Source organism: Astyanax mexicanus, chromosome 14 (assembly GCF_023375975.1).
Source record: "Astyanax mexicanus isolate ESR-SI-001 chromosome 14, AstMex3_surface, whole genome shotgun sequence".
Classification (NCBI taxonomy): domain Eukaryota; kingdom Metazoa; phylum Chordata; class Actinopteri; order Characiformes; family Acestrorhamphidae; genus Astyanax; species Astyanax mexicanus.
In genome coordinates this window covers 9,756,905-9,767,687 of record NC_064421.1, presented here as the reverse complement: position 1 = coordinate 9,767,687, position 10,783 = coordinate 9,756,905, and positions in this window count along the sequence as shown.

Below are 10,783 nucleotides of genomic sequence, written 5' to 3'. Positions count from 1 at the left end.
CAAAAGCCTGATATGAATATGAACAGCTTACAGCATCAATTCAGGAAGCTTTTCACTTCAGAATCATTTATATTTGGCACATTTTAGAATTGTGGGTATGTGACGCTGCCTCGCTGAACCCCGAGCTCGGGGACACGAAGTCAGCGGGTAGGTAGTGACCGAGGGAAAAAAATGCAGGGAATCCAGCAGTTCAAAGGGTGAGTTTTTATTTACAGTGCGTGCAAAAAAAAAACTGTGCAAAAACGGAAAATAAACGCAGTTAAAATTCCTGACTAGTTTCAGTACAGGTAAATTAAACCAAGGCCGCAAGGCCATAGGTTTCAAACTCAGTACCAGCTCAACCCGCACCTGTGCCCCCTCTCAGCATCAGGTCAGTCATAACTGAGCCAGCCCCCCAACCAAAGCTTACCCAGTCCCTCTTAACCACTTAGCCCCGCCCCCAATTTAATGGATCACACCATTTCTATACCTACAGGGGAAAATGGCTAGACTACAGAGGTTCAAAACATAACAGACACAGACAAACCAAGTCTCCCTGAAGCTGTGGCAGTCTCCCGCATTTCGGTAGTGGCTCCCGGATGCCCGCGAGTCACATATAATCTCCCGGAATTCAGAACGAGCGCCCCAAACGCGCACACAGGCCACAGACTTTTTTTCTCTAATCGCGTGTGGGAAGGAGAGAGAGAAAACAGAGAGGGTTCTGATTGGCCTGTTCTCTGCAGTTTTTAGTGTGGGCGGGCAGTGTTTTTTCCCCCTCCCGGGATTTGTTCAGTGAGTGAGAGAAAGCAGATCATGGCGGAGGAAATATTAATAATTATTGTAATATGATATGAAATGTTTCTGATGTTGTGCAATTTTTTGTGATATTGTAACTGTCAATTTTTGTCAAATAAAGGCTCCCCCCCCCCCCCCCCCCCCAAAGAAAAAAAGGAAAGCAGAGGCAGGGCCTTCCAAAAAGAAAAAAGATAAAACTCATTTTACCTCTGAATACTCTAAATTTAATTAAAAAAAAGTAAAATTAATTATAATAAAAGTAAAGTTTCGTTATCCTTTGGTGTGTGTGCATTTTTTTTTTTTTTTGGGTGGGGGGTGGGGGGGGATCAACTTTTGCAACTTGGGATGTCTGCAGACATGAAGAAATTATAACTATTTACACAAGGCCTTAACAAAGAGAATGAATTTACAAATGTCGACATGAACATATATCAATGCGAACATTACCGTTTTTGTTATATTATCTGAGGTAGCCGAGGGCCCTTCAGCTTGCCCCAGAGACAAAAAAATGTATAACAGGTAAGTAATACAGGTAAGTATCTACGCTGGTGATGAAGACAACTATTTTCTTCATCACAGGGTACATTTCAAGTTTAGAAAGATTTGACTCTTTGATAACTCTCTTCTCAATATACTGATGAGTTGGGGCTGCAATCACAGAGGATCTCATGATACAATATCATCATGTTACATTGCCCATGATAATGAAAATATCACAATACTGTGATCACACGATAATCAATATACAGCTCTGGAAAAAAATAAAAAGCCACTTCTCTTTCAGTTTCTGAATCAGTTTTTTTTTCTGATTTAGCTAATTATACCTATGTTTGAGTTGTTGTAATACAGTAATTTGACAATAGAGGTCAGTAATGTGAAGTGCTGCCACCTGAAGTCTCCCTGTATCTAACCGTTTTGTTCTGAATAAACGTATAAACCCTCAACAGGTTATGGGGTCAGTCACACAGCTTAAACTGGCTGTTTTACACGGGATTTGTATGGTATAAACGGTGTTTTGGGATTCGCAATGGAAGATAAGCTGTTTATTGAGAAGCTGAGTGGACCAGAGAACTGAGCAACATGGGAATTTCAAATGGAGCATCTAAGTTACTGAAAGGACTGTGGGCCATGCTTATGCAAACAAATAATGTAGCAGCAGATGATAATGTACAGGTACAAGCTGAATTCACGAAACGAAAAGAAAAGGCATTTTCTATGTTAGTGCTGAATGTAAGTACACCCCAGTTGTATCTGATTACAAGCTGTCAGACTCCTAAAGAAGCGTGGGACACACTGAAAAGACATTTTGAGAGAGATACTCTTGCAAGTAAGCTGTTTCTAAAGAAACAGTACCTCAGGTGTGAGATAAACCTTAAATTTCAAATGTACGTATCCAAAATATCTAAATGACTTTTTTTGTGAAAAATGTACGTGTTAAGACAAACTGTAAAATATGGTGGAAAAATAAGCTCCTTAGATATTATTCAAAAGACCGAATACCTTTGGACCACCTCAAAAAAGGGCCGTTTTCTCTTGTACCACACATTGGGTGATCAACTTTTAATGTAACGATTAAAATAAGCTCTAAATAAAAGACTTCCTCTTGTAAATTGTTGATATGCATCTCCTTTACTTATGAAAACAACTTCTTTGGTCTACATTGTTTTGCATGTTACAGTTTTTATGCTCCCACAACATGCACGCAACCCTGTTACCATAAGGAATTTTACCTGCAGAGAAAGAGTTAAAAATATTTGTCTACTGCCACAAAGGAAGTTACATCACAAGGACATTTTCTGCATACATTGCAAGACCAAGAGTAAGTACTCTAACAAGTTTCAAGTTTTTTTTCCAAATATGTTTGTCAAAGTTGTGTGTGTCACTCAGTGAACGCAACCCTGTTACTCATATTGTAAGACTAATAATGAGTAGAGTCAAAATTTACTTTATATACTTATATAACCATGTTTGGAAGTGACCACCCCTGAAATTTACCAAAATCCTGTAATGTCCCAAATATGAAAATTATAATGAATATTTATACAAAAAAAGCTTATTTCGCCCTAGATGTTTATTTTCTCATTTTCTATTTTACAGCTAAATATGCAAAAAAAAAAAAAAAAAAAAAGATATTTTGAATTATGATATTTATCTGGACCGCCGGTGGGCCAGGGCACGTTAATCAGGCAAGTATTAATTATTCAGATGGTTATTAAGGTAGCTGTCTCGTGTATTCAGATCTGTATTGTGTAAACTGGTATAGGAGTTGGACGGCAGTAATCCTGCTCCATAGCGTTGAGTAAAACTCAAGCGTACTCATAGCATGAGTAAAATTAACATTGTTGTTCTAAAAACTACGGACAACATTTCTCCCAAATTCCAATTAAAAATATAGTAATTTAGAGAATGTATTTGCAGAAACTGAGAAATGACTGAAATAACAAAAAAATATGAAGTTTGAAGAGTTCAGAAATCAATATTTGGTGGAATAACACTGGTTTTTAATCACAGTTTTCATGCATCTTGGCATGTTCTCCTCCACCAGTCTTACATACTGCTTTTTGATAATTTTATGCCTGCACTTCTGGTGCAAATATTTAAGCAGTTCAGCTTAGTTTGATGGCTTGTGATCATTCATCTTCCTCTTGATTATATTCCAGAGGTTTTCAATTTGGTTAAATTAAAGAAACTCATCAGTTTAAAGTGGTCTCTTATTTTTTTTTCCAGTACTGTATATAACAAGACAATTCTCTATGATACTAAACAGCATCTATGTTATAAAACATAAAAGGATAAAATACTTCTACATAAGTAAATACCAGAAATGTTGAATTTATTGGCGTCAGTTTCACAGAATTTCACAACTAATATTCTTCACTACAGGTTTACCCTATTTATATGATTGCACCTTGTGGAGTAACAAAACAGTAACTTTTGTAAGTGCAAAGACAGGGATACTCACAAAAATCACCAGATTTATTCACTCTACTTTTTAGGATGTTCTGTGCAATTATACATTCTCACAAAAAGCGTAGAAAAACTGCCACTTTCAGCATAATTTACATAAAACATATCAATATTCACTATTAAATAAAGATAATATAAAAATAATAATTAATAATAAAATCTGGGAGATGTACAATATCTGAAACGTGTAGAAATATCTATTTATTCACAGTGATGTCATCACTGTCCAATGAAAAATAGGTATCAACAACACAACAACTTTACAGGAGAGAGAAAAAAAAACTTTTAAACTTTTAATGGAAGTCAATGAAAAAATAGTTTATTTCAGGTACTTTTGAGAGTTTCTATTGGTCCATTCATGCCAGTTTAAATTATGTAGTAAACTGCAAATCAACAAAAAAAGGAGATACTTGGTTATCATTGGACAGCAGTGATATCCACTGGTCCTACATAGGCATGACTTGATGTGGTAACTCTATTAAAAGGTCACTGTTGTTCCCATAAAGAACCATGTTTGTAATAGTGCTGTATGATGGATTGTTTTTTCTATGACGTCATAATTAAGAGTATACTTCATAGCTGAAAGAATACAAAGCTAATAGTTACTTAAACTCTACTCTATAACAGCCAGTTTTCATCCATACTAAATATAGCATTACAGAAACACACTGACACACTTGGAATCGCTGAACAGAAGCTGCTACTTCCGATCCTGACCTTTATCACAGTAATAATGTAGGCCAAAAGCCCTGTGCTGGACTCAGTCAACACATTCCAACCCAAATTCATGATGGTGTGATGTGATTTCAGGAGAGTAATGTGTTAGTCTGTGCTGCCATCTAGTGATACTGCAAGGAATTACACTCTCAAAGCAAAGTTCATTACTATATTACACATTTAGTTATCTAACAAATCCTTACAGATCAATTCTAATTCTTCAAGAGCCCCTTTAGGCATCTCCAAGTGTCCCTTTGGGCATCTTCAAGTGTCCATTTGGGCATCTCCAAGTGTCCTTTTGGGCTTCTCCAAGTGTCATTTTGGGCATTTCCATGTGTCCATTTGGGCATCTCCAAATGTCATTTGGGCATCTCCAAATTTCCTTTTGGGCATCTCCAAATGTCATTTTGGGCATCTCCAAGTGTCATTTTGGGCATCTTCAAGTGTCCCTTTGGGCATCTCCAAGTGTCATTTTGGGCATTTCCAAGTGTCCCTTTGGGCATCTCCAAGTGTCCCTTTGGGCATTTCCATGTGTACATTTGGGCTTCTTCAAGTGTCCCTTTGGGCATCTCCAAATGTCATTTGGGCATCTCCATATGCCCCTTTGGGAATTTCCAAATGTCATTTTGGGCATCTCCAAATGTCATTTTGGGCATCTTCAAGAGTCCCTTTGGGCATCTCCAAATGTCATTTTGGGCATCTCCAAGTGTCCATTTGGGCATCTTCAAGTGTCCATTTGGGCATCTCCAAGTGTCCTTTTGGGCATTTCCAAGTGTCCTTTTGGGCTTCTCCAAGTGTCATTTTGGGCATTTCCATGTGTCCATTTGGGCATCTCCAAATGTCATTTGGGCATCTCCAAATGTCATTTGGGCATCTCCAAATTTCCTTTTGGGCATCTCCAAATGTCATTTTGGGCATCTCCAAGTGTCATTTTGGGCCTCTCCAAATGTCATTTTGGGCATCTTCAAGTGTCCCTTTGGGCATCTCCAAATGTCATTTTGGGCATCTTCAAGAGTCCCTTTGGGCATCTCCAAATGTCATTTTGGGCTTCTTCAAATGTCATTTTGGGCATCTTCAAGAGTCCCTTTGGGCATCTCCAAATGTCATTTTGGGCATCTCCAAGTGTCCATTTGGGCTTCTTCAAGTGTCCCTTTGGGCATCTCCAAATGTCATTTTGGGCATCTTCAAGAGTCCCTTTGGGCATCTCCAAATGTCATTTTGGGCATCTCCAAGTGTCCATTTGGGCTTCTTCAAGTGTCCCTTTGGGCATCTCCAAATGTCATTTTGGGCTTCTTCAAATGTCATTTTGGGCATCTTCAAGAGTCCCTTTGGGCATCTCCAAATGTCATTTTGGGCATTTCCATGTGTCCATTTGGGCTTCTTCAAGTGTCCCTTTGGACATCTCCAAATTTCATTTTGGCCATCTCCAAATGTCATTTCGGGCATCTCCAAATATCATTTTGGGCATCTTCAAGTGTCCCTTTGGGCATCTGTAAGTGTCATTTTTGGCATCTCCAAGTGTCCCTTTGGGCATCTCCAAGTGTCCTTTTGGTCATTTTCAAGTGTCATTTTGGGCATCTCCAAGTGTCCCTTTGGGCATCCGCAAGTTTTATTTTGGGCAACTCCAAGTGTCATTTTGGACATCTCCAAGTGTCATTTTGGACATCTCCAAGTGTCATTTTGGACATCTCCAAGTGTCATTTTGGGCATCTCCAAGAGTCCCTTTGGGCATCTCCAAGTGTCATTTTGGGCATCTCCAAGAGTCCCTTTGGGCATCTCCAAATGTCCCTTTGGGCATCTCCAAGTGTCCTTTTGGTCATTTTCAAGTGTCATTTTGGGCATCTCCAAGTGTCCCTTTGGGCATCCGCAAGTTTTATTTTGGGCATCTCCAAGTGTCACTTTGGGCATCTCCAAGTGTCCCTTTGGGCATCTCCAAGTGTCATTTTGGGCATCTCCAAGTGTCCATTTAGGCATCTCCAACTGTCCCTTTGGGCATCTCCAAGTGTCATTTTGGGCATCTCCAAGTGTCCCTTTGGGCATCTCCAAGTGTCATTTTGGGCATTTCCATGTGTCCATTTGGGCATCTCCAAATGTCATTTGGGCATCTCCAAATGTCATTTTGGGCATCTCCAAATGTCCATTTAGGCATCTCCAACTGTCCTTTTGGGCTTCTCCAAGTGTCATTTTGGGCATTTCCATGTGTCCATTTGGGCCTCTCCTAATGTCATTTTGGGCCTCTCCAAATGTCATTTTGGGCATCTTCAAGTGTCCCTTTGGGCATCTCCAAGTGTCATTTTGGGCATTTCCAAGTGTCCCTTTGGGCATCTCCAAGTGTCCCTTTGGGCATTTCCATGTATACATTTGGGCTTCTTCAAGTGTCATTTTGGGCATTTCCATGTGTCCATTTGGGCTTCTTCAAGTGTCCCTTTGGGCATTTCCAAATGTCATTTTGGGCATCTCCAAATGTCATTTTGGGCATCTTCAAGTGTCCCTTTGGGCATCTGTAAGTGTCATTTTTGGCATCTCCAAGTGTCCCTTTGGGCATCTCCAAGTGTCCTTTTGGTCATTTTCAAGTGTCATTTTGGGCATCTCCAAGTGTCCCTTTGGGCATCCGCAAGTTTTATTTTGGGCAACTCCAAGTGTCATTTTGGACATCTCCAAGTGTCCCTTTGGGCATCTCCAAGTGTCCCTTTGGGCATCTCCAAGAGTCCCTTTGGGCATCTCCAAATGTCCCTTTGGGCATCTCCAAGTGTCCTTTTGGTCATTTTCAAGTGTCATTTTGGGCATCTCCAAGTGTCCCTTTGGGCATCTCCAAGTGTCATTTTGGGCATCTCCAAGAGTCCCTTTGGGCATCTCCAAATGTCATTTTGGGCATCTTCAAGTGTCCCTTTGGGCATCTGTAAGTGTCATTTTTGGCATCTCCAAGTGTCACTTTGGGCATCTCCAAGTGTCCCTTTGGGCATCTCCAAATGTCATTTTGGGCATCTCCAAGTGTCATTTTGGGCATCTCCAGGTGTCCCTTTGGGCATCTCCAAGTGTCATGTTGGGCATCTTCAACTGTCACTTTGGGCATATTCAACTGTCACTTTGGGCATCTCCAAGTGTCCCTTTGAGCATCTCCAAATGTCATTTTGGGCATCTCCAAATGTCATTTTGGGCATCTCCAAGTGTCTCTTTGGGCATCTCCAAGTGTCCATTTGGGCATCTCCAAATATCCTTTTGGGCATCTCCAAGTGTCATGTTGGGCATCTTCAACTGTCACTTTGGGCATATTCAACTGTCACTTTGGGCATCTCCAAGTGTCCCTTTGAGCATCTCCAAATGTCATTTTGGGCATCTCCAAATGTCATTTTGGGCATCTCCAAGTGTCTCTTTGGGCATCTCCAAGTGTCCATTTGGGCATCTCCAAATATCCTTTTGGGCATCTCCAAGTGTCATTTTGGGCATCTCCAAGTGTCATTTTGGACATCACCAAGTGTCCCTTTGGGCATCTCCAAATGTCATTTTGGGCATCTCCAAGTGTCATTTTGGGCATCTCCAAATGTCATTTTGGGCATCTTCAAGTGTCCCTTTGGGCATCTGTAAGTGTCATTTTTGGCATCTCCAAGTGTCCCTTTGGGCATCTCCAAGTGTTCCTTTGGGCATCTCCAAATGTCATTTTGGGCATCTCCAAGTGTCATTTTGGACATCTCCAAGAGTCCCTTTGGGCATCTCCAAGTGTCGCTTTGGGAATCTTCAACTGTCCTTTTGGGCAGCTCCAGGTGTCCATTTGGGCATTTCCAGGTGTCCATTTGGGCATCTCCAAATATCATTTTGGGCATATCCAAGTGTCTCTTTGGGCATCTCCAAGTGTCCCTTTGGGCATCTCCAAGTGTCCATTTGGGCATCTCCAAATATCCTTTTGGGCATCTCAAAGTGTCATTTTGGGCATCTCCAAGTGTCATTTTGGGTATCTCCAAGTGCCCCTTTGGGCATCTTCAACTGTCACTTTGGGCATCTCCAAGTGTCCCTTTGGGCATCTCCAAATGTCATTTTGGGCATCTCCAAGTGTCATTTTGGGCATCTCCAAATGTCATTTTGGGCATCTCCAAATGTCATTTTGGGCATTTCCAAGTGTTTCTTTGGGCATCTCCAAGTGTCATTTTGGGCATCTTCAAGTGTCCCTTTGGGCATCTGTAAGTGTCATTTTTGGCATCTCCAAGTGTCCCTTTGGGCATCTCCAAGTGTCCCTTTGGGCATCTCCAAATGTCATTTTGGGCATCTCCAAGTGTCATTTTGGACATCTCCAAGTGTCCCTTTGGGCATCTCCAAGTGTCCCTTTGGGCATCTCCAAGTGTCCCTTTGGGAATCTTCAACTGTCCTTTTGGGCATCTCCAAGTGTCCCTCTGGACATCTCCAAATGTCATTTTGGGCATCTCCAAGTGTCATTTTGGGCATCTCCAAGTGTCCATTTGGGCATCTCCAAATATCCTTTTGGGCATCTCCAAGTGTCATTTTGGGCATCTCCAAGTGTCATTTTGGACATCTCCAAGTGTCCCTTTGGGCATCTCCAAATGTCATTTTGGGCATCTCTAAGTGTCATTTTGGGCATCTCCAAATGTCATTTTGGGCATCTTCAAGTGTCCCTTTGGGCATCTGTAAGTGCCATTTTTGGCATCTCCAAGTGTCCCTTTGGGCATCTCCAAATGTCATTTTGGGCATCTCCAAGTGTCATTTTGGGCATCTCCAAGTGTCATTTTGGACATCTCCAAGTGTCCCTTTGGGCATCTCCAAGTGTCCCTTTGGGCATCTCCAAATGTCATTTTGGGCATCTCCAAGTGTCATTTTGGGCATCTCCAAATGTCATTTTGGGCATCTTCAAGTGTCCCTTTGGGCATCTCCAAGTGTCCCTTTGGGCATCTCCAAATGTCATTTTGGGCATCTCCAAGTGTCATTTTGGGCATCTCCAGGTGTCATTTTGGGCATCTCCAAGTGTTCCTTTGGGAATCTTCAACTGTCCTTTTGGGCATCTCCAAATATCATTTTGGGCATATCCAAGTGTCTCTTTGGGCATCTCCAAGTGTCCCTTTGGGCATCTCCAAGTGTCCATTTGGGCATCTCCAAGTGTCATTTTGGGCATCTCCAAGAGTCCCTTTGGGCATCTTTAAATGTCATTTTGGACATCTCCAAGTGTCCCTCTGGGCATCTCCAAATATCATTTTGGGCATCTCAAAGTGTCACTTTGGGCATCTCCAAATGTCATTTTGGGCATCTCCAAGTGCCCCTTTGGGCATCTTCAACTGTCACTTTGGGCATCTCCAAGTGTCCCTTTGGGCATCTCCAAATGTCATTTTGGGCATCTCCAAGTGTCATTTTGGGCATCTCCAGGTGTCCCTTTGGGCATCTCCAAGTGTCATGTTGGGCATCTTCAACTGTCACTTTGGGCATCTCCAAGCGTCCCTTTGAGCATCTCCAAATGTCATTTTGGGCATCTCCAAATGTCATTTTGGGCATCTCCAAGTGTCTCTTTGGGCATCTCCAAGTGTCCATTTGGGCATCTCCAAATGTCATTTTGGGCATCTCCAAGTGTCTCTTTGGGCATCTCCAAGTGTCCATTTGGGCATCTCCAAATATCCTTTTGGGCATCTCCAAGTGTCATTTTGGGCATCTCCAAGTGTCATTTTGGACATCTCCAAGTGTCCCTTTGGGCATCTCCAAGTGTCCCTTTGGGCATCTCCAAATGTCATTTTGGGCTTCTCCAAGTGTCCACTCGGGCATCTCCATATGTTATTTTGGGCTTCTCCAAGTATAATTTTGGGCACCTTTAAGTTTCTGTTTGGGCATCTGCCAGTGTCCTTTAGGGCATCTCAAAAAAACTACAGTCAGATTATTTTATTTAGAGTTATGGTACAAATGCAAAGTACTGCAGTTTATTTTTGCTGGATGCAGATAAACAGGAATATCTGTTGGAAAAAAGTGTGTATATATTACTGTGGGCAAATAATTTATAGGTTCTCACTTATTTAAATAATATTTCATTATGGGCTTGATTTTTGACATTTAGTAACAATTTTAACATTGTGCAACTGCAGCCTGGCCATGACCCTGCCCAAAATTAAAATTTTTGCTCCATAAGCTATTTTTATACCTCAGAAATATTCAGCTTTATATTAGGCGATCAATGAAACTATTTTACCCAGAAAAGTAAACACATTGAGGTGCATTAATAGGCTGGGAAGGCTGAACACCCAGACTGAGCTGTTTAAATGTAGAACTTTAGCTTTTCTTGGTAAGAAACCAGCTGAATTCTGTCTCTAAATAGTTTAATTCACTACTGTTAAACTGA